Source organism: Zalophus californianus, chromosome 4 (genome assembly GCF_009762305.2).
Source record: "Zalophus californianus isolate mZalCal1 chromosome 4, mZalCal1.pri.v2, whole genome shotgun sequence".
Taxonomy (NCBI): domain Eukaryota; kingdom Metazoa; phylum Chordata; class Mammalia; order Carnivora; family Otariidae; genus Zalophus; species Zalophus californianus.
Window position 1 is genome coordinate 185,684,653 of NC_045598.1, and position 27,396 is coordinate 185,712,048.

Genomic DNA, 27,396 nt, shown 5'->3' on the forward strand with positions numbered 1-27,396 from the left:
TATTTTAACATGTTAAGTTTGCGGTGCTTGTCATTAATCCAAGCAGAGATTTGGAGAAGGCATCTAAGTGTATGCCTCTGGAACTTGGGGAGAATTCTGAGGTGAAGATATAAATCTGAAAGTCTGCAAATTCTTGAGAGTATTTTGAGCCAAGGAAATGGATAGAATCACCTAAACAGACAGTGTTGCGAAGAAGTGAAAACAGGTGGATAGCACAGCATGGAGACACGAGATAGGCACCAGACACAGCATGGAGACACCATCCAGACACCATGGGGGGCAGAAGAGGCAGGTCCGGAAAACATACGAAGTAATTGCCGAGGAGTTTCCATAAAACCACGTAGATATGGAGCAAAAGGCAACAGAACACAGCTTGAAGAAGGATAAAGTGATCAGCTCAGCAACTACTGCAGAGAGGTCAGGAAACAGGAAAAGGGAGAATTGATTACTGATTTTACAAGCAGTGATATGATTGATGACTTGAATGTGAACCATTCCAGTGGAGAATAAAACCTGTGTGTTATCCCCCAAGAAAACCACCAAGATAACACTAAAATACCAACGTTCAACTTCTCTCTTCTAGACTGCTGCCTAGCCATAATTCACAAGGGGTCTCCAAGTCTGGAAAATCTGCAGGGCCATAAGGGGCAACATCAGATTCAACACAGTTTATCACATGCCTTGACCTGACCACACACCTTCCCTTCCTTGGTTGTGTTTAATTATTAGGGAGGTTCAGCTAAGTGCATTTATCTATGACATGAGGAAAGAAAGGAAGGGAGGGAGGGAGGGAGGGAGGGATGAAAGATCAAGATGTTCAAGTGACTTCCCCAAGGGTCGCACAACTAGTCGGAGGGAGAGCCAGTTCATACCTCACCTCTGACTCAATGCTGGGATTTTTGAGTGTCATTATGGAAAGACCACCAGGGTATGGTTTCAGAATGTCTTGATCCTATTTTCTTAAATATTTTATTTGTTTATTTGAGAGAGAGCGCATGTGAGAGAGAGCACGAGTAGGGGGAGAGGCAGAGGCAGAAGAAGAAGCAGGCTCCCCGCTGAGCAGAGATCCTGATGAAGGACTGGATCCCAGGACCCTGGGATCATGACCTGAGCTGAAGGCAGATGCTTCACCAAGTGAGCCCCCCAGGCTCCCCAGACTGTCTGGATTCTGGATCTATGAGAGTACATTGGTGTTACACAGGCTTGGCACACCACTTCATGTTGTAGGTTTATGGATTCTCTGCCTCCACTCAAAGCCCAGCTATGTCTCCCCTAAAGAAGGCAAAAAGTCCTGGAGCCAACCCTCAGCAGCCACGTCTCTCTCCACCCCTCAGTCTCAGTGTGTCCAGCTCACAGGTCTCCCAAAGCCCTGAGAAGAGCAAGAGCTTCCATGATAACTGTAATCTATATTTATTTAGGCATGAAAGCTTACCCAAATATAGTTTTGGAGAAGTTGTCAATAAAGTCCTTACTATTTCTTCATTCTACCCACCAAATACCCTACTCCTGGCCTTGGCCACTTTACTGGGTGAAGGACAGAAGCAGAGATAATGTGAGAGGAGAAGGCAGAAGAACATCCCCTTTCTCCCAATTTGTTCCTTGGGTTTGGGGGCCATCCTGGATGGAAAACAATGGACCCTGAAAAGAACTCTGGCTTTGACATGAGAAAGACCTGGTTCCTGGCCCCTGCTCTGTTCAATGGTCATTGTGGTGATTGATATTGTTTATTTTGTTTTAAAAAGCTGTAGAAATTTGGACAAGTTAACCTCTCTATCCTCAATCTAAGTTAGGGATACTAAGAGCTAAACTGTGGACTTGTTGAAAAGATGGTATAAGGAAATGCAGCTGTAACACCAGGAAGAAGTCTGGCTGGCCAGCAGTACATCATTCAAAAGGCAATTTACCTCTCCCTAGTCTTTCTCAGACCAAGTTGATTCTGAAACCCCACTGTCCTTGATTTCACACGCATCAGCCCTGTGCTCTAAGGGACTGGGAAGTGTAACACAGTAGCAATGAAAAACCACTAATGTGTGTACATCAGTGCTTAGATCCATTTTTCCGATAAAAGAAACCTGGCCTCCTTGGAGGAAATTATTCCAGAGAAAATATAAGGTAAGCCTGGAATGCAGAGTGGCTCCAGAAATGAAGACAGTGCTCACAAAACGTTGGGCACAAAAGTGAACTTGGAGATCCCAATGACTACCCTTGGGACAATTTCTGCAACAATATAAGTCATGATACAAATGGATAAGATAAATATCCACAGGGCTGTACTCATATAAATAAATAATTGAATATATAAATAAAAGGGGGAAGAAAGGAGACAGTTCTTTCTTAAAATAGAATTCCAGTGAGTAAAGGTAGAATGAATGAAAAACAGATAATTACTGTCCTCTGCCCCTCCCCCGGCTCATGCTCTCTCTCTCTCGCTCACTCTCTCTCTCAAACAAATTAATAAAATCTTTATCAGATACCACAAACCATTTCACAATGAGAACTAAGTAAAGAATTCAAATAGAATGCATAGGATGAGTTATCTTTTGATGGCCACTGAAACTCAGACCCGAATGCTCAGGGAGAATGAGTATGCAGATTGGTGATGTTTAGGGGGTGAGGGTAGGTGGGCAGAATGAGCACATTCTGGGCAGAAAGGTCAAATAGTGCTAAGGCACCTAAGATACTATGCTGGAAATGAAGTTGGCATATCCTGGGTCCCCAAGAAGGCCAGTGTGGCTGGAAATGGGAAGGCCAGAAGGAAATGATGCCAGTGAAGTGGTCAGGAGCCTGACTATTTGGGACTTCTGAGATATGGAAAATAAATGTACTTCCTCCCCACCCCCTGATTCTTAGTTCAAACACATTCTTCTCAGTAGTTGGAGGCTTTTCAGTAGAGCTGAAAATCACCACGTGCTCACAAGCTGCCATCACCTCATAATTTAGGTGAGCTGACCCAACTTATAATTTAGAAAGACTAGTCTGGCTGCTTGGATTGAAGTTGGGGATGGGAATGTAGAAAGTTCTTACTGACATTTAGGTTGTCAATGATGGTGACTTGGATTAGAGTGGTAGTAGAAACAGAGAGAATCAGGTTGAAGACATGTTTTAGAGGTACAACTTGCTGATAGATTTAACGAAGAAGATTAGAGAAAGATATAAGTCCCTCGTAGATGTTCCAGGATGAAATGAAAGGCTTTAAGGCAAGTGTGGCATAATCAAAATTGGATTTTAAAAGTCATTCTGGCTGCAGAGTTTCCTAAAGCACTGTTATAATAACATGACTTTTATAATTTTGCTGCAATCATATGAACCTCTAGTGTTATTAAACTGATGTGAGCTGCTACTCTTAAATATATTTATAATGTTAATTTGCATGGACTCATTGTTTCTGCTTACATGTGTATTATGTTAAAATGAAACTCCACATTATGGGAAAATGTAAGCTAGTAGTAGTCTTATTTGCTGAAGATTCTAGTTTGGTGTAATCAGAAAAAAATTAAATATAAATTAAAAATAGAAAGAACTTACTCATGAATAATTCAGTATTTATTTAACGCCATGTCCGTATGCCTATCTAAATTCATTGTTTAAGAAACACCAATTTAATGGAATATTATTCAGCACTAAACAGAAAGAAGACACAGAGGACACTTAAATGCATATCACTAAATGGAAGAAACCAATCTGAAAATGATATATATGATTCCAACTATATGACATTCTGGAAAAAGGTAGGGCTATGGAGGCAATAGAGAGATCAGTGGTTTCCAGGGGTTAGCAGGAGGGAAGAATGAACAGACAGAACACAGGATTTGTAGGACAGTGAAAATACTCTGTATGATACTATAATGAGGATACATGCCATCATAAATTTGTCCAAACTCACAGAATGCACAATACCAAGAGTAAGAGCTAAGATAAACTAGGGACTTTGGATGATTATGATGTGTCAATACAGGTTGACCCATTGTAATAAATGTACTATTCTGGTGGGGGATGTGGATATCCAGGAAGGCTATGCATGATGGGAAATCTGTACCCCCTGCTCAATTTTGCTGTGAACCTAAAATTGCTCTAAAAAATAAAGTCTCTTTAAAGAGAGAAAGAGAGAGAGAAAGCAATTTAAAAGCAGGAAAACTGGTCAGGAGATATTAAAACCCACCAGCTGATGGTGTCTTCTGTTATAATCCAACACTCTATTACTGCGTACTTTCTGAAATATTTTTATGTGGCGTGGGACCCACAACAACAAAAATGTATTGATAATTACTCTTGTTCTCAAACTAATTTTAATAAGAAGCAGACTTATGCGATATAAAATAACCCGCTGGTGTGAAACAGTTAATTCCCTAGACTCCCAACTTGCTCATAGGAAATGAATTACGTTTTGGAAAAAGTTCAGCTCATTTATTCTTTTACTCAAGATTCATTCACTGGCCTCAGGCTTGTGATTACTGGCGAAAAAATAAATATAAAACATTTAAATTCAATGTGGAATTTAAATAAGAAGGCAGGGATGAATCCCTGTAGTTAAATCACCAACAAAATAGATTCTTGTACCATTTACTGAAAGCTGACATTGAAGCTCCAGGGAGAAGAAAAGTGCGATATACTTAGAGAAAAACATAAACCTATTAGAATTATGATGTGTGCTGGGTCAGACTTTCAGGAAAGTAGTGTTGGTGAGTTCAAAATAGACATTCCTATTCATGACCTACTAACAGAAGCATTGCATTCTCCTATGGGTTTTCTAAAAAAGTGTGCAGAATGTATACAGAAATGTGTACAGTGGATACAGAAATGTGACTCTGTATAAGAAACAAAATGTAACTCTGTATCTGCGATAAAACGAGTTTATCCCTCATCTGACTATACTGCCTAAGAAATTATAGAACAGTGTAGCGTGTGCAACAGTCCCAGCAAAGGTGTCTCTTTTCTGGTTTTGACACATGTGAGATTTTTATGCCAGGTGTATTATATTCCACTCTCCTCGCATCTCTTCTTATGTGCAGTTTACATGCTAACCTCCCAGCCTTACAGCCTCTCACGGTGCGCCCTGCAGACTTCCAGCTCTGTGCGCATGCCCTGTCAGGGTCCTCTACTGAAAGGTGCGTTTCTATATCCGCAAGCCAGGAGTCCTGCCAGCTTTCAAACACCAGCGGAAATGCCACATTCCCCAGAAGTCTTTCCCAAATCTTTCTTACTTCGTGTTTCCACACTCCAGAGCTCACCCTGAATTGTTGCATCAGGCTCTCTAAAGGAGGGGGTTGGCATCTACTATTTTTAAGAAAAGCTTTGAGTGATTTTTAGTATCAGGAACCTCTGGAAAGCAGTCTGTTATCAAAAGCTATGGACCAAGCATTTTACCTTTGTTGCCAGAAGAGGGAGCTCTCACGTCCTAGCACTTGTCATCAATTGCAGACCCATCTGGAAAAGATGAGCCTTGCAATCTCTTGAATTCCCAAACTGAAGAAGCCTATACTCTGCTATAGCAGAAGGAAGGAAAAACTTGTCCTTGCAGCAAGCTCCGCCAATAAGAAAATACCACAACTCAGCCAATGAGAGACCATCAACCACCTGAACTCTCCCCTTCCTCCAGTGGACTTTCCTTCAAGGCAGCCCCTCCCAACGCCCTGCTTACTTTATAAAATATAATCGTCCTCCTTCCTTCTCTGGGCTTACCTATCTTTGCCATAACTTGCTTCTCTGGAACTGCAGTTCTTCTGCTATTCCCGAATAAACCCATTTTGCTGGTAAAATACTGGCTGTTTTAAGGTCAACACCCTTTTTCCAAATGCTGCTGACAACTTTGTAAAATAAGAATTATTGACTCAATGTGATGAAGAGGTAACTCTTGTTCAGCAAATGTTAGTGGCTCGTATGAAGCCACACAGCTAGGAAAGTAGCAGAGTATATTCAAAACTTGCTCTGCCCTGTTTTAAAGCCGGAACTCTCCACTGACCCCACTCTGGTACCTATAAAATACATTCGTGTTGTGTTATGCTATTTTTTGTGTTATTTGATTTCGTTGAAAATGATCATACAGTGATTTTTAGAGATTAGCATCTCTGAGTTTTCCAGGAAAAATAACACACCTGAGGTTTCTCAAAGCTGGAAGCAGTGCCTGACTTCACACTTGGGGTCACCTCTCACCCCCAGAAAACCCCCAGAGTTCATTCCTTTCGGACTTCACCCAAGGCCACTAATACCATTATTAAAACCCAATCAGACTCTGTCACATTCCTTTTTTAAAGATTTTATTTATTTATTTGAGAGAGAGAGTGTGTGTGTGAAAGCATGCACAGGGGAAGGGACAGACGGACAAGCAGACTGCCTGCTGCGTGAGGAGGCTGACATAGGGCTCCATCCCAGGACCCTGAGATCATGACCTGAGCCGAAGTCAGACGCTTAACCGACTGAGCCACCCAGGTGCCCCTCTGTCACATTCCTGATTAAGATGGTGGAAATCTCATGTTAGGGCAAACAGATCTAACTGATCATTTGAAAATTAACCATTTGGGGCACCTGGGTGGCTCAGTCATTAGGCGTCTGCCTTTGGCTCAGGTCATGATCCTGGCATCCTAGGATTGAGCCCCGCATCGGACTCCCTGTTCAGCAGGGAGCCTGCTTCTCCCTCTCCAGTGCCAACCCCCCGCACCGCCACTTGTGTTCCCTCTCTTGCTGTCTCTGTCAAATGAATAAATAAAATCTTAAAAAAAAAAAGGAAATTAACCATTTGTTGATAAGGACCAGAAAGGAGCTCTGGGAATGGTTAAACCACAGTGTGAGCATTCTGCAGATGTGGGGTGGGGGGAGAGGAGGGGGTTGTGCATCCCTGTCCTCTGCCCTCTGGCCCTTCCTGAATCAGCCTCCTTTTGTCTGCCCAAGACACCCAGTTGATTACCTTCGTGTGTCCCTTTTCAAACTCATTCCCAAAGCCAAGAGTAATTGTGCATTCAGCATCGGTGTGAAAACCCATGATCACATTAAAGTAATTGTAGCTTTTCATTCCCTGGCAAACAAGCTTTAAGGAAACAAAAGAAAATTTCATGTCAGCTCTAAACAACTTTCTCTTTTGTCCTTAAAACATTTATCAATGTGTAATTTTTTGAAGAGCCACATAGTCATGAAAGGTGGTGGATATAATCATGGCAAGAGAAAGAACCCCAGGAGAAGCAAAACAAATAAATGGCAAAGAATAGCCATATGTGGACAGCAAAGGAGCTTCTACAGCCTGAACTGGGAGATGCATGGACCTGTGGTTACAGATGATACTAGTACCCAGCTGGTCTGGGGTTGTCATGGTAGGAACTGGAACCAATTCTTTGGTCAGGCTCCCTTGATAATGGACACCAGGATACCTGCCCTTGGCTCTCCTACACTGGAACCCCCTCTCTTTCTGAAAGCACTCCATCAATGAGAGAAATTTGGGAGGGGTAAACAAGCTCCCAGAGTAGCCAGATCAAGGGATTATGCTGGCTTGATTATACCCTGCACATTTCACTCTCCTGCAGTAGACTAATCCAAGCAATACAAAAGAGTAGGAAACTACCTTTTCTCTATCCAGGAGAAGGGATCTTTGTTCCCGTAAATTCGTTCAAGCCCAGTCAATCAGCAGTCACTTAGTAGGCCTTCAAATGGAGTTGAATTAATATGAACGCTACATCTACAAACAGGAAGATTTACAGTTTTACTTTATTAAAAAGATTGTTGTCACACATGCTGATGGACTCTAAACATCAAGACTGACTGTCAAGTAGTGTGATTAGACAAAGGATTCTTGAATGCTTATCATTTTCCTTCCACCCATTCATTTAAAAATATTAAGTGAGGGGCGCCTGGGTGGCTCAGTCGTTAAGCGTCTGCCTTCGGCTCAGGACATGATCCCAGGGTCCTGGGATCGAGCCCCGCATCGGGCTCCCTGCTCCGCGGGAAGCCTGCTTCTCCCTCTCCCACTCCCCCTGCTTGTGTTCCCTCTCCCGCTGTGTCTCTCTCTGTCAAATAAATAAATAAAATCTTTCAAAATAAATAAATAAATAAATAAATAAATAAATAAAAATATTAAGTGAATTTCTGATGTTAGAAACTCTAAAATTAGGCACTGGAGATATTCACCAAAACCTCCATGGGACCTTGGGAAGACCTCCCTGTTTCTGTATAGCCAGCACTATCAGCACGAGGGGAGAGGGGCCTCCAGAGCCCTACGTGCTCACGGGTCACCTCTACCCTCACCTCCTGCCAACACTCAGAGGTACACCCACCATGGTTCTTTGACATGGAGGTCATGAGCCCCCAGAGGGTCAATAAGCCTAGGTTCCCCTGCATCCCTTGGATTCTCCCTCCACTGTGGTTCTGTGTGTTCTTAAACTGATCTTTCTTCCATTCATCACCAGTGTCCTCAATACTTCCACTCTACCTTTTGGAAATGTTAGTCATTAGTACATTCTCTTATTTTTTTTTTTTAAATCTCATTTCTTAAATGTTGTTGCTGTTCGTGTTCTTATTGGAATCTGGGACACCACGGAGAACTCTGCTTTCTCTGAAATCTTCTTGAAACCACAACTGTTGACCCATCCACACCCTTCATGCAGCTCAAGGAGCTTCCCTTTTACTGCTCTTTCCAAAGCTTTGATGTAAACTCCTTTCATTTAGCTTTCTCCCTAAAGAGTCCCCAGGTTTGGAACTCATGGAATCAAATAATACCATCGGTGTGAGTCACCTACAAACCCCAAAATCCTTATTCCTTAAGGATTTTATCACCTGCCTCATAATTTTCACTAATGATATACAGAATTGGTTAGTGTAATATCCATATAAATCAGACTTCTAATATTTTAATTAGCTCTATTAAGGTAAAATTTACACACAGTGAGTGTACAGCTCATAAACTTTAATAAATGCAATAGGTTCTGTAACCACCACCACAATCAATATATAGAACATTTCTATCACCCCAAAGTGTCATCATCCTTCCCCTATGTCGTCCCCTGCCACCAGCGATCATTTCTACCACTGTGATTTTTCCTTTTCCACAATGTCACACAAAGGAATGATATAGTATGGAAATGTTGGCTTCCTTCATTTAATATTATGCACTTGAGATTCTCCCTTGTTCCTTTGTGTAACAATAGTATGTTACTTTTTATTGCTTGGTAATATTCCATCGTATGCACATAACACTGTCTATTGATCCATTTGCTATTTTGAAAAACCCAAGTTGATTAGATTTTTTTCAGCTTTGGTGATTACAATGAAAGATGCTATAAACATTTGCAGATAGATTTTTGTGGGAACTTAAATTTTCATTTCTCTAGGGTCAAATACATGTAAGTAGGAGTACTAGACCAAATGATAAATGTTTAATTTTTTAAGACTATATAAAAACTACTTTCCAAAATATCTGCACCATTTTGCATTCCTACTAGAAATGTATGTGAGTTCTAGTCTCTCTGTCTCTTCTCCAGCAATGAATATGTATATGCACAGTCAGGGTTTTTTTGTTTTTCTAATAGATGTGTCATTGTACTTTTCCATAATTTTATTCTTGATTAATGATGTTGGGCCTTGTTTTTGTTGTTGTTGTTGTTTTTATTTTTCATGTGCTTACCTGCTATTCTGTTTTTTGGGTGAAGTGTCTGTTCAGATCTTTTGCTAATTTTGTTTTAATTGAAATTTTATTTTCTTATTGAATTTTGAGAGTTCTTTATATATCCTAGATGCAAGTGCTTTATAAGATATGTATCTTACAAATATTTTCTATCAGTCTTGGACTTATAGTTTTCTTTAATTATCAATGACTTTTGAGGAATAGAAGTCTTTAATTATGATGAAGTCCAAACTATAATTCTCTTTTATTAGAGATCTGTGCATTCAGTGCTCTTCCTAAGAAATCTTTCCCAGGAGATCTGCAATCTGTACTTATCTTTGATCCCACCCCCTTGGCTCACCCTTCCAATAGCTCTCCTGCAGTCTTGCTCACCTCCTGTTGTCTTTCAGGCACACTCAGCATGCTTCTTCCCCAGTGTCTGCACACTTGCAATGGCCTTGGGCCTGCCTCTTCTGGGCTTATTCTCTCCTTTCCTTTAAACTCTGATCAAATGTAGCCTACTTGATGAGGCCTTTGCTGACAAGTCCATATAAAAGAGTTACCCACCCGTGCCGTGTTTTAGTACCTTCTCCTCAGCCTGTTTTATCTTCCCTCATAGTGTTTATCACCCTATGTACACATATATGCATCTACCAATATATAGAGATGTAAGCTTATTGTAATCCCCTTCTACACAACGTAAGCTCTTTGAAAACAACAGTTTTATCTATTTTGATTATATATTAAGTATCAAAGACTAGGATTAAAAAAAAAAAACCTGAAATAGTGTAGGGAGTTCAGAAGTATTTCTTCTTGTGAAATGAATAAGCAGGTGAATGAATTGTGTGTACTCCCATTGAGTCAGAGTTTAGGAGGAAGAGAGACATCAGTGCATGATAAACTTCCACAGAAACAATTTAACAACTGCAATTTAATTCCTTTACGTTAGTCTTGCAAAAATCACAAAACTCAAATGACAGTCAAGGCTATATTTAATGAAATGTCTTAAGTTTATTTATTTTTTTAAAGATTTTTATTTATTTATTGAGAGAGAGAGAGAATGGTAGAGAGAGAGCATGAGAGGGAAGAAGGTCAGAGGGAGAAGCAGACTCCCCGCTGAGCAGGGAGCCCGATGCGGGACTCGATCCCGGGACTCCAGGATCATGACCTGAGCCGAAGGCAGTCGCTTAACCAACTGAGCCACCCAGACGCCCAAAATGTCTTAAGTTTAAATAAGATAATTTCCTAAAATAATCTGTAGAAGCTTCTAGGGTACATATGGCAAACACGTACATATGGCTTATAATTTATGATCTCTGTTACTTATTGAAACTTATCACCTCTAGCTCAAGAAAGAAAATTCAGGGGATAAAATCTTTATCACCATGATACCCCTTTGGCCCTTCCCAATCATCCTGGTGTAACTCCAGCTCCTGCAAATTCTGCTTTAAAAGTCTCAGAATCCCCTTGGATGTGTTATTCCCTCATGTCATTTTCCATCCCACTACTCATGGTCTTCTGCCAGGGTCCTGAGCTAAAAGACAAAAATGGAAGAAGTTAAATTGGGCCTGGGGGTTGAAATGGAATAACGGGCCCAGCTGGCACCTGTAATTAATAGGGATTATGGATCATATCTCGACATAGACAAAGTGTCCTTGGTAGAACTCTAGGTATTCCCAGTGACAGAGGCAAGGTAAAGAAAGGAGGAAAGGGAATTGGCAAAGAGCATGGACAATTGAGAGGGGTCACCAGCCCTGCAGCCCAGCCTTAAAGCAATTCTCAAGCTGCACCAAAAATGAGGTGCTCTTGTGCAATGTCCTTTGGTGTCCAGGCATAGAGTTAGGTCAGCAGCTGAGAGTGAGAAGTACCATGTGAAGTTCCGGGGAGAAAAGAGAAGGTGTGAAATACACATTTCAGACAGCAGGAGAGCAAGACTCTGCAAGCAAGGTGATGTGTAATCCCAGCTGCTCACAGAGTCTGTTACAAGTGCAAAATCACAAAAATAAAGCAAAACCAATATTCTAGGCTGTGTGATTTTTCTCCAGCGATGTTCAGCCACTCTGGTACAAACGCACAGAGGTTGATTTTATCTGGGACTGGAGGTCTGTGGAGAAAGACAGAATGGGCTAGGGGATTGAACGGTGAACCCTGAGATTTGAGCAGATCCAGCAAGGAAGCAAGGGCTGAAGTCAGGACTTCGCAGTGATTTGTGTTGGGTCAAAGTACTGTGAGAGCAACACACCTTGAGCAAGGAAGCAAAGGATAATTATCGGGGGCATATTTTCAGTACAGGTCTGCTTTTGAAAACGTTATCCATTTGAGTAGTTATTACAATCAAAATACCATTGTGCTCGATATAAAAGAAAAGTACCCAGTTCCCATTAACAACAAAACAGTGCTAGAGCCCTGCTATTCTCTGAATGCGCAGAGAGCATCTTAATCCGTTTGGTTCCCCTGCTTGTCGGAATCCTGTGGAGCTAATGGCCCAAAGTCTCCCCTCTCAACACTTCTGTTGGCATGACATCCCCTCAGCTATCATTAGGGTCAGACAACTCCTGTGACCTGTTTTGTCCAAACTCTCAGCACAGGATAGAGTTGGGGAAAGAATTCCAATTATTAAGTACCAGCTGCATGCCAGACTTTCTGTCGGGCAAGAATACGTGCAGACATGGTAAATCTACAAACATTACATGGTGACTTACATGTAGTAGATAGTCAAAAAGATTTTACTAACAACAAAATAAATGATGCTGTTTTATTTGCCAGCGCTTAGAGATTTTCTTTTGTACCTGCTCTCTAGAGCATACTTTGAACTCCAAGTTAATAACCACTTTTTTTTTCCTAGAAACTCTTTGAAGAAATATCGTAGCTGCTATCACTCCTGATATTCATTTGAAAAAAAAATTAAATTAGAAATACATTTTGAACCTCTGCAGTATAAAATGAATAACAAAAAAAACATTCTAATCAAAAGCTCTGTGATATAATATTTAAGCTCACAACTGGCTGCTCACAAACTTAGAAATAAAATATCCTAATGGAATAGGTGGTACTATATAATCCTCTTCCTGGGATTCATTACATCTTGCCTCTCAGAGAGGACAGCTGGTAGATAGAAAATGAAAGTATTTCAACAGCAGATTTGTCAGCTCATAAGCCAGCATTATTTACTTTAAAACTTGCACTAAGAATACAACCATAGAGAATTGTCAATGAATCGTGCATTGGTATGCAAAGAGATTGCCAACAATTTGCTAATATTTAAATGAAAGATTATCCTGCAAATAATTATAGGGACAGACTCATCAAAGAATATTTTATCTTCAGGTTTGAGAGTTAACGTTCCATAATGAGATTTGCTTGTAGACTGGGGGTGAAAAGATTAATTGAAAGAAAAGGGGAGTGATTAGTGGGTTTGAGGGATAGGGAAGGACAGGAGCAACTTCAGTAATTTTTATAAAGAATGGAGAAAATTCATTACATGACCTTGTTACTATTGCTACAATGAAATAAACTAATATTTAAAAAATTAAGACTAGATCATCTAAACCATGACTATTTTGGGGGGCAAAGCTAAAGAAAGAGGGTGACAGTTTGAATATCTGATTCTGGCTAAAGTGTATCCTCTTGTGTCTGCATCACTGGTTTCCAGAGCGTGTTCTCCACTCAAAGTTCACGCCAAAGGAGCCAATGATCATCCATGTTTAAGAACTCGTGTATTTTAGCTCTCCTTTGAATACTTAGAATGCATCCAAAAGGCGCTGGGGCCTTTGCAGTAAATATACCTGATGAATTTTATTTTGACATACCTGCAAATAAAAAACTTCTCCCCTCTTCCTTTACGCTCACTACAACACACTCACAACACTTCTGACACCAGATGGGTGGGTTCATTCCCCACACCAAGCAATTCTCTGCAACACCACCTGGATACCCCACCATTCAATTCAGTTCTGACACGAACCTGGTGCTAATCCAGGAGCCCAAGTGTCGCCTTGTTATAACAAAAGACATTCTTATTTCCCACCAAATTCCAAGGGCTTTAGGGGCCCTGTGCCAGGAACTGGAAGCAGAGACCAATCTATGGGTTTTCTACTATTTCCCAATACCAATCCCCCTCTCAGTTGACCATGCACTAAGGCGTCCATTTATGTGTTCCTCTATCCCTTTATTCATTCTGTAGCACCTTTTGTACTGTGCAAACAGTGCTATCCAAACCAGGCATGGAAATGGACTGGCTCGTGCTGCAATTTTTCCCTTGAAATGGATTGCTATAGCCTCCAGGCCACATTACCTCATTTAGCCTGCACTCTATGGACCTATGGAAGTGTCAGTTGAGCACAGTGACTGGGGAATTGTAGCAAACTTTATTAGTCACTGGACCGACCAGGTGCCAGTGGAGTCATGTCCCCATCCTAATGATCCAGAGATGTTTTCACAAGAATTTTAAGATCCTAAATCAGAATAGTTTCTAAACCTTCCCATTGGTCACCTCCCCTCCCTAATGTGCCCTATAACCATGCCCATCTGTGTCCATGTAATGGGAGGCAGGGGGTATAGGGTTGTAGGGTGAGGCAGCTCACCGAGGCAGCCTCTCACCTGGGAGGCCTCACTCTGTCCTTGGGTAAACCAAACAAGCCATGTTGAGATACATGTTCTCTGACTAGTTTCAAAGATGTTTGTTTGACCGTGCCTGGATTTGGTTTCTAGGTGGGAATAAGGAGTGGAGCCTCCTTTCACTATTAACAGCCATATTCTTGTTCACGATCAACCCCTAACTGGGCCAAAATCCAGAGACCTGAACAGAAGAGATCTCCGTCGGTGTGCTGTGAAGAAAAAGACAGAAAGGAAGGGAAACAGCCAGAATCAGGATTTAGCATTTGGCTGATATTACCTTACTTCATTCACACTGAGATAATAGAAGGTCCTATAATGAGGATAATGTTTTGCACATATGAAACCCACCCATTTTAATTTACTCCTAAGCCAGGCTCCTATGCAGTCTTCTATCTCCCTGCCCGAGCCCTCAGCTTCCTTGCTATGTGTCCTAGAACAGAGGTCACAGAGAAGCTTTGAGGTAGGAACCTGGGTTTTTTTCACTTGCTAGTTGTTTTGTAAAGATAAAACAAAACAACAACAACTAAAAACAAAAACAAACTAGGCATGTGAACTTAGGAAAGAACTTTCAGATTTCCTGTAGTTCTGTTTTTCACACTCAAGAATGGGTCATAAAATTGATTAAGTGACATTAAGATAAATTTTTGTGTGCTTGTTTTTTGTGGGTTTTTTTTTTTTTTTGGTGTGTTTGTCCCCAGTTATTGATTAAGACACAACAGAATTGATTAGAATAAAATACCGATGGAATGTATCATTCACATCAAGAATAAACATTGCTTTGTGAAGCGTGCTTATAGGAAGCAGGATGTGATGAGCAGTGCAAAGGCCCAGAGAGGGAGGAGAGCAGGGGTGCTCGTAAGGATGATGACAAAGCCAGGGCTCAGGTCCCTTTCTGGAATTCTAGAAGGAGATCTCCAGCAGTGTGCCTCCACATGCACCCTTACCAATTTTCTCAACCCTTGCATCAAACCGGGGGCAGGAACATCCCAGTGAATGGGGTAGCCAGCTTTGGTGAAGCAGAGGGGGACCTTGGTCTCTCACTACCAGAGTGTGGCAGGTAGCCTAGTTTCTCCTCTGTCTTGTAGAAAGGTAGGCAGATGAAGGAGACAATGCTGAAGGGACCAGAGCACCACAGATGTTGCCAAAGACTGGAGCTAAGCTCCTTGCCTGACAGTCATGCAGTCATCATAGTCAGGAGTGGGGATTGAGATGGAGTCTACCCAGCACATGGGTATGGAAGACTTTCTCCTCACCCTCTCTCAAGCTACAAGATCACACCAGAAGCGATCTCATCAATAGACCTTGGCAGCAAACAACAGCGGAATGCCTTGGGGAGGACACACTTCATTGTTCTTCCATCCACTGAGCAGCCCACAAACAGAAGCCTCCCTGAAACAAAGACCAGGGAGGATTCAGGATGCTTCCTCTATGGAAGGACCCCAACTCTCTCTCCACCATAAGATCCTGTGACTCACACCTTCTCTTAGGCACTCATGTACCATCTGGGGGTGGGGAGCTGGGATGGTGGAGCTCTGAATGGCAGCATTTCTAACTGGATACCATCACCTAAAAAACAGAGCTGGGTTTGCTTTCCTGCTCACCGTGCTTCTCTCACACTACTATTTCAAGACAATCTGACCTATCAGCATAGAATCCCACTCAACACTGTATCAGACCCAGGGACCCATTTTATTATGGAGAGACGACAATTAACACAATTATAATACGCTCCAAGAGACTAGAAAGTGGCTAGATGAAATTTAGGACATTCAGCTTTGGGCTGGTGCACTCCATGGAGCTATATATGCATACCAGTGGCATATATTTTATGCAGTGTCTCAAGAGCTGGAATGCATGCATCTGTGTTCTATGGGGTCAAAGCAGGTTGGCTCCTCTCAACAAATCACCAATATACCTCATTTGTGGAACTTGTGCTTCCCAACTATGAAACTTGGGCTTACCTAGTAGAACTTAGGTCTTAGTCCCAAGAAGAGACTGCTTTTATAAGGCCACAGTGTAAGAGAACCCCCAAACTGAAAACTGTCAATCCCATCCTGGCATTTAGGTTGTGAAAAGAGTCCAGCAGACAAAGTAGTTGTTACTTTATTGATGGAGTCACTGATGCTGATGACCTTGATTCTCTAGGGTTGTTGCTTAACTAGGAGGATAGAAAGGAATGTGCCTGGAACCAGGAAGACCGCTGGAGTAACTCCCATTCTGGAATCACTGAGGACAAATATAAATGGGCAATTATGGCAACCGTGGCCTTCCATGAGATGCTAATCACAGCCTCAGAGAACCAGATTCAGGGTCAGCCCACTAACTGCACCACGCAACAGGCTAAGGCGCTGGCTGAGGACATTCAGAATGGTGGTTGGTGGAAATGTTGAGTCACAATCTTGGACTTGGGAATAGAGGCAGGAAGAGAGGATGGTTAGTTCTACTTTACCTAAATTGAGTCTTTTATAGAGGTTGAGGTTGGCCATGACATGGAAGCTGACTTTTGGAGCTAAAGGAGACACAATAAATCTGAGCTGTGGAAAAGGAGGTTATATCTCATGCTCCCTGCCTCACGCCTTCCCAGTCAACGTGTGAGGGCTTGGGACACCTCTTATTTCTGTTGTTTCCCCCTTTTCCAGCATTACTGTAGTCTGCACTGGGAAGATGAGAAGGCTGGTTTCTGCCTCAGGCATCACAGAGTGGCCTGATCTTGCTAAACGCCCGTCTGTGGATCCTCAGAACCCAAGGCCTCCCCTTTGCCCATCTTGGAGGGGAGCCAGAGCAGGCCCAGCCAGGATGTAAGTTTGAATTTTTGGTTTAGAAAATCGAAAATAAGGGAAAGAATTCTAATCATAGGCAATGAAGGAGACCCAGGAAGCCCAAGGGCAGACTTGTGCACTGGTGAAAGCTATCGTCTAAATATTAAAACGTCCGAGCCCAAAAACTGAAGTCAGCGGGGACAGAAACAGACATCCTGGGAAACAGCATTAATTCTGGAGGTCACATCTGGGCAGAAATGTAAACTAAGTGGAAATAGGTCAAGTCAAGGAAAATACAAACACTAAAGAAATTGTCATTAATAGCAGAGTATATTAGCCAAATGCATATGTGTGTGTATCTATCTACCTCTCTCTCTATCTATCATCGATCTACTGTGTAGTATAGCAGAACACTCAGAATCTCAGTGGCCTACAATAACACATGTTGTTTTCCTTGCTCGGCAGGGACAAGGCTGATCTCATCTGGGTCCAGTGAACTCATCTACAGGCTACAGGTGAGATCTGTCTTGGCTCTGTCCATTTGCTTCTGAGGCCCAGTCTGCAGAGGCAGTGTCCACCTGGAGTTTGTGCTTCTTTTGGAGGATTACAGCAACACAAGTGGACAGATGAAACCACATACATGTTTAACCTCTCTACCCATATCATATCCCTTTATATTCCATTGTCCAAAGCAAGTCATGGCTAAATGCAAAGTTAGTGAGTCCGGGAAGTATGCTCCACCCCACCTGGTGTGGGAGAGAAGGAAGTATTTGCTGAAGGACAATCCATCACCAGTGGGCAAACAGTGGCTTTTCTGAGTAATCCTTAAGAAAAGATGGGTACATGGTATTTGTGTTTGTGTGCCTGACTCACAAGGCCATGGGCAGAGCTAGAGCGAACCTGAGGTTTGCCCATCCAGCAGCTCGGCTTTGTCACTGACTGAATCAGACTTTGAGACTCGGTTTAAACTGAGACTAATGTGCACATCAGGATGTCCGTTAATTAACTTATACAGAGTTGACTATTTTTGCTAAGTAACCTGGATATTTGTTTTGATTGATCAGAATGTTTTCTTTTAAAAGCAAATCTACTAGGATGTCAAGTGAATAACAGCACCCGGCTTGGTGAGTGTGAACTCAGGGCAGAACTTTACGGGGTAATGTCTCTCGTGGCCTTAGCCTATGGATCCCTAATACAAGAAGCACCATCACTGGGGTGGGTGGGTTATTGTGTGTTCCCTGTCCTGGCAAAAGAGAACACAAGGCCAACTGGATAGTGTCATTTGGATTCATGTTGACCACCCTGCTCTTGACTGAAACAATATTTCTTTTTCTTTTTTTTTTTTGTAAAGATTTTATTTATTTGACAGAGAGAGACACAGTGAGAGAGGGAACACAAGCAGGGGGAGTGGGAGAGGGAGAAGCAGGCTCCCTGCCGAGCAGGGAGCCCGACGCAGGGCTCGATCCCAGGACCCCGGGATCATGACCCGAGCCGAAGGCAGACGCTTAACGACTGAGCCACCCAGGCGCCCCGAAACAATATTTCTTTGTGTATATAAAACAACTCATTAGGATGGAGATTGCCATACTCCCAACCTGAAGCCTATTTTGTCTATTTTTAAGTAAACTGTCTATGTATCAGAGCATCCATATGAGTTGCTTTCATTTGTCAAGCTGAATTATAAAGGCATTTATTTTCACCATCTCCAGTAGCCATGCATATGTATTAATGGCCTGCATGATTTGTGTATTCCAGGTCATTGAATTTCAAATATTCTCATTGTTCTATTGCATACGTCTATTTTGAGTTTGGTAAATATGGCTATTCAACATGTAAAGATAACTTATTTTGGATTAGTGAGGTTATTTTTTCAATTCTGACATTTTAGGATAGTCATTAAAATATGAGTTGACATCTGGCTTCATGTTACTGTTTCATATTATGTTACAAACAAGTTTTTGGCACTTGAGAAAGTTTCATAAGTATTTTGAGTATCTGATTTCTCATTTGTAAATTGGGAAAAAATACCTGCTTTGCTTGCTCTATAGAAATACTGAAAAGGAAATTAGATAATGCATGAAACACAGTTTCTCAGTCCATGGGAGGGGCTCAATAAATGGTCAATGAATCTAGTTAGGATTTTGAAATGTTTCTATGAAGTTTCAAGCAATATATCTCATGAAGTAAAATGATTAAGTTCTATTTGGCATTGATTGTTGCTGTTATTTTATATGTTCCTTGTGTTTTCTATTTTAATGTTTTAAAAGTCTTTTTGTGAGGATAGCAAATCAGGCTACATCTCCCTCCCTACCTTTGTTTCCTAGACCTATTGTCCTCATATACAGAAAAATCTTGATTGATTTATTCCTACGGTTCCATTTGTCAACACATGACAACTCAAGTCAGCAAACAATAGGAAAGGAAACTCTCAAAAACAATTGAACAATAGACCCAATTTTAATTTTACTGCAAAATCTCCCGTAGGAAGATAGCAACAAAAATGCCACTTTTGGCATCAGCAATGTGCATTTTTCGACTTCATTCTTCTATTGTGAGCCTCCCTGGTTCATTTTAATCCTGACAGAATTCTCTATAATGGTCATTAAATTTCAAAGTGCTGCACAATTAAAGATTAGTTAACTATTAGACCATATAATGCCACTCTGATTTATGCAAGCTTCATTAAAATCTTTTTCAGCTTAAGATCTGAGGGGGATAGGAAATGCATCAGATTTAAGAATTCAAATCAATTTAATAAGACTTTTCCTTTCTTGAATTCCAGCTATGTGCTTGTGTGGTGTTAGATGCTTCTGAGAATGGAAAGAATTATAAATGGTTGGTAATAATGACTAAAAAAGAGAATTTGGTATTTACACAAGAGAACGGAGTTTAAATATATGGCAAAAAAATAAAGGGTTTTTTTTTTTGTATTAGCATAGTGGTAGAATGCAAAGGTTTTCAATTCACACTAAACTGGGCAAGTTATGTAATCATTCTAAATTCTATTTATTTTGACTGTGTATTAGTTTTCTCTTGATGGGTAACAAATTATCACAAACTTAGCGATTCAAAGCAATGCCCATTTATTAAATTCCAATTCTGTAGGTGAGACAATAGGGTTCAATTGGAGTCTGTTTAGAGCCTTTGCTAGCCTGAAACGGGTGTTGGATGGTCAAGCTCTTATCTGGAGGATCTGGAGAAGAATCCACTTTCAAGCTCCTTCAGGGAGCTGGCAAAATCCAGTTCCTTGTGCTTGGAGCACTGAGGTCTATTTCCTGAGGTTACTGGGGTTAACTGAGGGTTCCTCTCTTCTCCTAAAGATCATTCCTTCTCACATGGTCCTCTCCAACTTCAAACCAACAGTGCATACCTGGCCATTTTTGTGCTTCAAATCTCTCTGATTCGCCTTTGCATCTTCCTCTTGTCTGCATCCAGAGACAATTCCTTGCTGTTAGGGGTTCATGTGATTAAGTTAATCCTGCCTGAAAATTCCCTCTTTCTTAGTGTCAAGTGATGAACAATCCTAACTGCATCTATAAAGTTTCTTCATGGCTGTACCTAGTTTATGGTTTGATTGGGTAGCCAGAAAAAACAGAATCTTGGGGGGGTGGCATTCTTAGAATGTTGCTTACCATAAGCTATAAATGGGGTTAATAGAAGAATTTAATCCACTGGACAATTATGAAAATTAAATGACATTATGTAGGTAAAAAAATTATTGCTAGCACATAGTACATTTAAGAAGATTTAGCATCACCATAATTATTACTGTTATATCACCATTACTTTATTATTATGATTATTAATTAAATTCATATTTGAAAGATTAAAGAAATCATAAATGGACCTTCAAAGTACATTGCGGTTTCATGCTAGAAGTTGCCTTCCTCTAGCAAAGAGTTATTAGGAATAGAACCAAAGCTATACCATCCTCCATAGAGAGAAAAAGAGAAAGCATATATATAAAATATCTAATATATATACACTATTACATGACATTCCCAGTGTGTACCCTATCTCTTCATTTCCTTTCAGTTTTCTAATGAACAGGACATTTGTCTTTTTCTTTTTATTGTTGTTGACATAAAACAACTTAAAAATATAAGTATGGGAAATGATATACCATGCAAACACTAAAAAAATAAGACTGAAATGGCCATATTAATATGAGAAAGAGGCTTTGGAAGCAGTATTATTGCTAGGATATAAAAGGACTTTCATAAGGAAAACAAGATGATGATAAAGGGGTAAGAAGCAAACTAATCCTCAATGTAGTATATGAACCTAAAAGCAGAGCTTCCTTAAAGATTTTATTAATTATTGTTTTTTGGCAGGGGAAGGGCAGAGGAAGAAGGAGAGGGAGAGAGAGAATCTGGAGCAGACTCCACGCTGAGTGCAGAGCCTGACATGGGGCTCAAACTCACAACCTTGAGATCATGAACTGAGCTGAAATCAAGAGTCCATGCTCAACTGACTGGGCCACCCAGGCACCCCTAAAAGCAGAGCTTCCTTAAACATTACTGACAGAACTGACAGAGCAGAGAAGAGCACAGTGGAATCCAAAATAGATGTGGGCATCCTTATCATTCATTTGAAATCCTACAAGGCATATGCTCTGAACCCTAATGGAATGAAACTAAAATCAGTAACAGAAAGAGAGCTGAAAAAGATCTAAGTTTGGAAAATAAACAATATATTTAAGAATACATGGATCAACGAGGAACTCGCATGGGAAATTAGAAAATAATTTTAATTGAGCAAAGTGATAATTTAGGAAAGGAAATTTGTTTAAAGTAGCTAAAACAGTGCTTGGAAGGAAATTTATAGCATTAAATGTTTAATTTTTTTAAGTAAATTAGTTTTTAAAATAATGGCCAGAAATCAATTACCTCCTTAAAAAAAACTAAAGAGAAAAAAAGAAAAAAAACCTAGAGAAGAACAAATTAAACCCAAACATGCAGAAGAAATGAAATAATAAAGATGAGAGCAAATTGGAATGAAATTGAGAACAGCAAAACTAATAGAAAATCAATGAAACAAAACACAAAATTTGCAAAAAAGATCAATAAAACTGATAAATATATAGCCAGGTTGACTGAAAAAGAAAATGATGGAAGTCACACATTGCCACTACCAGAAATGCAAGAAAGATTATCACTAATGCAAGAAAGACATTACAAGGAAACATGAAACGAACACAAACGACATATGCCAGAAAATTCTACATCTTAGATGAAGTGAACCACTCACTGGTAAGACAAAAACTACCAAAATCAGTGAAGTAAAAATTGATGACCTGCATATTCTTATAACTTTTGATGAAATGGAATACCTTCCAAAAAGGAAAAAGACTGGCTCAAAGATCTTCACTAGCAAATTTTACCAAATTTTTGAGGAGATAAACTACCCCTTTTATACATACTGTCCTACAACAATAGAAAAGGAGGAAACATTTCTGAGTTCATTTCTTGAGGCAAGTATGATCCCAAAACCAGACAAAGACATCAGAAGGAATGAAAATTACAGAACAATATGTCCTGTTAATACGAAAAAAATGTATTTTTATAAAATATTAGAAAATGGAATTCAGAAATGTATTAAATGAAAATATGCCATGACCAATTTGGGGTACAAAATATGAGAACTAATAAACGAGTTTATGAAGATTACAGGATATAAAATGGATATAAAAAAGGATATACAGGATATAAAAATCCATTGCATTTCTGTATACTAGTAATGAAAACTGAAAACCGGTAAAAACACACAAAAACATGAAATGCTTGAAAATAAATTTAATATATGTGCAAGATTTGTAAACAAAACAGTCATGAAAGGATTGAAAGAAGGCTAAATTAATGGAGAAATATACAATACCACATTGAATTGGAAGACCCTACACTGTTTAAGATGTCAATTCCAATAAATTCACCTGTAGATGAAAATAGTCCTTAAGAAAATATTAGCAAGACTTTTGGAGAAATCAACAAGCAAATTCTAAATTTATTTTGAAAAGCAAAAAGTAAAGATAGCCGAAACAATTTGGAAAAGAACAAAGTTGGAGGAAAGTACCTGCTTTCAAGATGTAGTCTAAAGCTTCAGTAAGCTGGACAGGCTTCTATTGGCAAAAGCACAAACACATAAATCAATGGAACATAATAAAGAGCCCAGAAATAGACCCATACACACATACGATCAATTGAATCTCAAAAAGGTACAAAGGCAAGTTGGTAGAGAAAGGATTGTATTTTCAACAAATGATACTGGCAGAATTGGTCATCCAAATGCAAAACAATAAATCTTGAACCATAGCTTAATTTATTTTAAAAAAGGTACATGACACTTACATGCACTTACACAGCCTTGGGTTGGGTCTCCCAAAAGTAGACTCTAGCCAAATATTCAAGTGCAAGTATTATAGCGAAGCGCAGTAGGAGTGGTGTTGGTGGGAGAACAAGGAAGCAGGAGAGGAAGGAATAAGAAAATTGGGGCACATTTTCCATACAAGGAAAATGAGGAAAATGAGCTCCACACTGGAGCTAAAACTGATAGGAACATTTAGGTGGCAATTCTGATAAATTTCTGGGTAGAAAAAAATTATAAACCTCTAGGCAAGTTAACCAGGAAAAAAAGAAAAAAATACAAATCACTAATATCCAAAATTTTATTTTATTATTTTTTATTTTTTAAGATTTTATTTATTTATTTGACAGAGAGAAACAGCAAGAGAGGGAACACAAGCAGGGGGAGCGGGAGAGGGAGAAGCAGGCTTCCCGCTGAGCAGGGAGCCTGATGCGGGGCTCCATCCAGGACCCCGGGATCATGACCTGAGCCGAAGGCAGACGCTTAACAACTGAGCCACCCAGGTGCCCCTAATATCTGAAATTTTAAAAAGCATTCATCACCACCGACCCTATAGACATCAAAAAGATAAGGAATACCAGAGAGCCTGCTCAGCGGGGAGCCTGCTTCTCCCTCTGCCTGCCCCTTCCCCTGCTTGTGCTCTCTCTCTCCCTCGCTCTCTCTGACAAATAAATAAATAAAACCTTAAAAAAAGATAACGAATACCACAAGTAACTCTCTGCCCACAAATTTCATACCTTAGATGAAATGGGACAAATTCTTTAAAAGACACAAACTACAAAAGCTTACACAAAGAGAAATAGATAATATTAACAGTCTTATATCTATTAAATAAATTGAATCAATAGCAAATAAACTTTCAAAAAGAAAGCACCAGACCCGGATGATTTCAGTCATGAATATTACCAAACATTTAAGAAGAAATTGTACCAATTCTTCACAAACTCGTCCAGATAATAGAAGCCAAGGGAATATTTCCTAACTTATTCAATGAAGCTAGCATCACTCTAAAACCAAAATCAGGGGCTCCTGGGTGGCTCAGTTAGTTAAGCATCTGCCTTCAGCTCAGGTCGTGATCCCGGGGTCCTGGGATCTAGTCCCACATCGGGCTCTCTACTCAGCGGGGAGCCTGCTTCTCCCTCTCCCTCTTCTTGCTGCTCTGCCTAGTTGTGCTCTCTCTCTCTGTCAAATAAATAAATAAAATCTTTAAAAACAATACAAAACAACAACAACAACAACAAAAAACCAGATACAGGCATTGCAAGAAAGGAAAACCACTGACAAGTATGTCTCATGAACATAGATGAAAATGTCCTCTGCAAAATATTAGCAAATGAAATCCAACAATCCACAAAAAAGTATTCAACACAACCACCAAGTTGGGTGTAAAACTCAAGGTAATATATGCTGCAGTAGAGCTCCTCAGAGTTCTAGGAGAGCTTCTGTGACGGTAATGTGCAGATTGTGTGTAAGTCAGGGAAAGCTTCCTGGAGAAGGTGACATGCCCCAAGATTTGGAGATATATACATCCAAAACACAGGTGCCATGTGGCTGAAATTTAGGACCATGATCTGGAGGGTGAGGCAGAGCTCAGCTTAATGAGGATAGTCAGGCTAAAGTGGATGAGTAGGTAAGAACACAGACTTTGCCATCATCACGCCTGAGTCTGAGCAGTAGCTCACTACTTGCTAGCTGCATGACCGTAGAGAATGATTTGAAATTTCTGTTTCCTTGTGTTTCCTCATCAGGGAAATGGAAACTTCTCCAAGCGTTTTGATGTAAGTTAATGTATGTAAACCATTCAGAACACTGGCACGTGGTTAGCTCTTATTCTTCACTTGCTACTAATGTTATTATTAATCTAGAACTTAAAATATATTGGCAGGTATGTGGAGTGTATCCTGAAGGCAACTCAGAGTCACTGAAATATTTTAAATAAGGAAGTTTTCAGGGTGATATTTCCATTTTAGGAATCAACATAATCACCCTAACAGCAGTGTGGAGTAGCAAGATGAATCACACACAGGGGTTTAGAGTCTTATAGTAGTTGTCGTCCAGGACAGAAAGAATGAAGGCGGGTGCCAACATCATGACTTTAGAGAAGAGTCGGTGTGGGGAGACAGCTATGAGAGATGTTTAGGAGGGAGAATCAGCAGGACCGGGCCCCTGATTTAGTGTGGAGATTGTGGGAGAAATGCTGCCCTGGGAAGCAGTAAATAATCTTCGAAGAATGAACACGCCTACAAGACAATTCCTTATTGCTGCAAACATCGCTCCGGAGTTACAGCTTTGTAAATCACTGGAGTGAGTGTCTTCAGGAACGTGAAGAATTGGAACATGAGCAGTAAACCTCAGTGATCCCTGACATAAGCAACAGAAATCTCAGTGAAGAAGAGACTTGGAATATAACTGGAAGACTGGCGGGGAAATGTACAAAGGAAGAGAAGAGGAGACTGGATGGCTTCTAAGGGCCATGCGATCTTGGCAAATCCCAGCCACATACATAGAGATCATTAGAATGCTCCCCTGTCCTGGACACATGGGCTCATCAGACAGGGCAGAGATGCCAAAGGAGGAAATACTACACACACACACACACACACACACACACACACACACACACACACACACACAGGTGTACACACCTATCCTTAGTTTCTCTAATACACCCTGTAGGCTTAAGATCTCCCTAAAATATCCAGCGCTGCTTCACTTACTCTCTTTCTGAGATGTTCATTGACTAACCTGAAACAGATCATTTGGCTCAATGTTCTCATTTTTCAGGTGAGAAAAGTTGCGGGTTTAGACAGTTTTCCAGTACTCAGAGGCAGAACTGGGACAGAGCCCACAATGCCATGCTCTGCACAGAGGTTCCTTCCACACAGCTCTGCGATGTTCCCAGCCATCTGCTGTTGTGCTCACCTCCCTTCTGCCCCTTCCTTCCGTCCTTCCTCAAAAAATCTGATAAATACTCTAAAACAGAAGAATTTGTTCCATGTGTAAGTTTTCCTGAAGTTCATTCCGACGGGATGCTGTACTCACCTCACCTCATAAAAGGAAATATGAATAAAGATCCTTCAAACATGAATGGCATGCCTCTGCCCCCCCTTCCCCATCACAGTCACGTGATGATCTCCCATGTGTCCCCCGAGAATCCACTTCTGGTTCCAAGGCCTCTGGGCACCATCCCTTATTTAGCTATCAGTCACTTCCTCAGAAATGTAGGAGAGATGGGTCTGGGAGGGGGCATTCCTTCCTCCCGCATGCTCCTGCCTGGCAGCCCCTCCCACCACGGCCCAGGTCAACTTGCACCTGCAGGGCCCGGGCAGAGGGGCTCTTTCTGTCCCGGAGCTCCCAGCGGCCGTCCACGTGCTTCATGCCCCCCAGGCCGGCTGCCTCTCATGTTCTTCTCTTCCTGCCACAGGAAAACCCTCACCTTCTCAGCATATATGGCAGAGGAAATTTCCACAGCAGACCTGGATAGGCCCGGGGAGGTGTCTCTTTCCCGGCCAAGAGGCCGGGCCGTGGGCTGGCCCCGGATGGCTCTGCAGTGCGTCCTGGAGGATTCTCAGCTTAGGCTTTTTTATTTTCCACTTTAAAACATCTTCTCCTTTTTCAGGTCGTATTAATCATGTCTATTTGCTTAATGCCCATTTGATTAACTCTTATTTTCTAAAATTAATTTATTTATAATTCTTTTGTGAGTTCTGTCACCTAATTTCTGTTTTTTTTTTTTTTTTTTTTGTAAATTCTGATATGCATTTTCCCTTCATGTCTTGTATACATTTCTTAATGTCTTTTAGCCAATTTTGAAGTAGTGTGTTGCAGTTTTGATCTCCTGGCATGTTTTCATTTTCTCCAGGATCTTGTTCTCCTTCTTTTTCTTGTGGTGACTTTGTAGGGAAATTGATCACCATGCTGCTCTCTTGCTCATTTAGAAGTAAATGTAGTTCTTCTGCAGTTTAAAAGTTCAGATAGCTACCTTTCACAAGGTAGTAATTTTAGGTAATTTCGCAAACCTCACTCTCTGTTTTTATCCTGTAGTATTAAAAATGTGGGCATTTGCTCTCTGAT

General features: G+C 40.7%; 1 pseudogene; it reads left to right on the forward strand.

Moving 5' to 3' along the window:
* Positions 1–16,452: 16,452 nt before the first annotated feature.
* Positions 16,453–27,396, forward strand: part of LOC113916469 — a 133,579-nt pseudogene continuing 122,635 nt past the window's right edge.